General features: G+C 42.8%; 1 pseudogene; it reads right to left on the reverse strand.

Moving 5' to 3' along the window:
- Positions 1 to 794: 794 nt before the first annotated feature.
- LOC102865160 lies at positions 795 to 1,151 on the reverse strand (annotated as a pseudogene).
- Positions 1,152 to 1,377: the final 226 nt, after the last annotated feature.

Consider the following 1,377-nt stretch of genomic DNA (forward strand, 5'->3'; position numbering starts at 1 on the left):
GCTGTCCTATGAGAAACCAAGAAAACTGTAGAGCCACAGATAAGAAAGGTTAAGACAGAGACACTGACCTGGACCTCAGAACTATGAGACTGTAAGTATTTGTTCTTTAAAGCCAGCCTCTTGTGTTTTTGTTATAACTCCACTGGGAAACCAATACAATGGTAAATTAAAATCTGTAATTTAGGATGTTTGTTGTTATTAAATTTCATGAAGACAAGCAACAAAAGACAAGACTACTACTCTTTGTTCTCTTAACCAGAACAATTTAAGGTCAGGTGCTACTACACCGTGTTACAAATAACTATTTTACTACTTTTTCTTAATAAAGCCCTTGACCTTCAAGAAAACTGTAAGTAAATAAAGTTTTTAACCCATCACTTTCTTTAAAGAACTTGTTTCTTATTAGGTCTCAGAAAAGTCAGTATTATTATGTATATTGGGCTCAAATGTATAGAAAAACAGTCAACAAGCATCTATCAAGTTTTTAAGTCTTTGGATCAACTCCTAAGTCTCTATAAAGAAATTATGTTGTTGTTGTTGTTGTTGTTGTTGTTAGGTGCCATCAAGTCGAGTACAACTCATAGCGACCCAATGAACAGGAGATGTGAACCCCGTCCTATCCTGTGCCATCTTCACACTTCCTAACACACTAGAACACCAAAAAAATAAAGGGACCCATTAAAAACTAGACAGAATAGTTTAATGTCTCTCACAATAATGTAACTCGAGCTTTGCTAAAGCTTTATGTTCTGAGTTAGGGCATCTAAATCTCCAGTCCTTAGAAGAGTTATTCTCTATCCATTAATGCGATAGTTTTCGTGAATTTCTGGATGGATGTCACAAACTAAGGCCAGTAGGTTATCCAGGACCTCGTCCCTATTCTGCTGGAAGGAGGCCTGTAAAACAGCTATCTTCTCCTGTGTCTCCTTCTCCACCTCCGTGCTGCAACTGCCATGGGACCCCAGCACTGCAGCTTCCTTGGCCTTGAACTCCTTCTCTCTCTGCAGGCGGTACTGTTCAATTTCAGCCTGAGCTTCTTCCTTGGCCTGCTTCAGCCTCCGATTCTTTCTCTTACGAGCCTCAGCAACCTTCTCAGCGGCACGCTTCTCGGCCTGCAGCAGCTGCTGGATGCCTTGAGACTGAGAGGCCATGGTGACAGCAAAACTGAAGCTGAGTGAACCGCTTAAAACGACCTCAGCTACTGACTGGTCTCCCTCGAGGGTCAGCTGACTTAAGTGTTCCAGGGCTGCAGCTGTAACAGAACCAATGGCCACGCCCCTGCATCACGTGACTCTCCCCTGCCTTCCTGCAAAGCATGTCATAAATGACCCTGGAGTCAGCACACTTTTCCAAGCAGCAGTTCAGATGCCACCCGTC

Source organism: Elephantulus edwardii, unplaced genomic scaffold (assembly GCF_000299155.1).
Source record: "Elephantulus edwardii isolate Elephantulus edwardi_28Jun2011 unplaced genomic scaffold, EleEdw1.0 scaffold00002, whole genome shotgun sequence".
Lineage (NCBI taxonomy): Eukaryota > Metazoa > Chordata > Mammalia > Macroscelidea > Macroscelididae > Elephantulus > Elephantulus edwardii.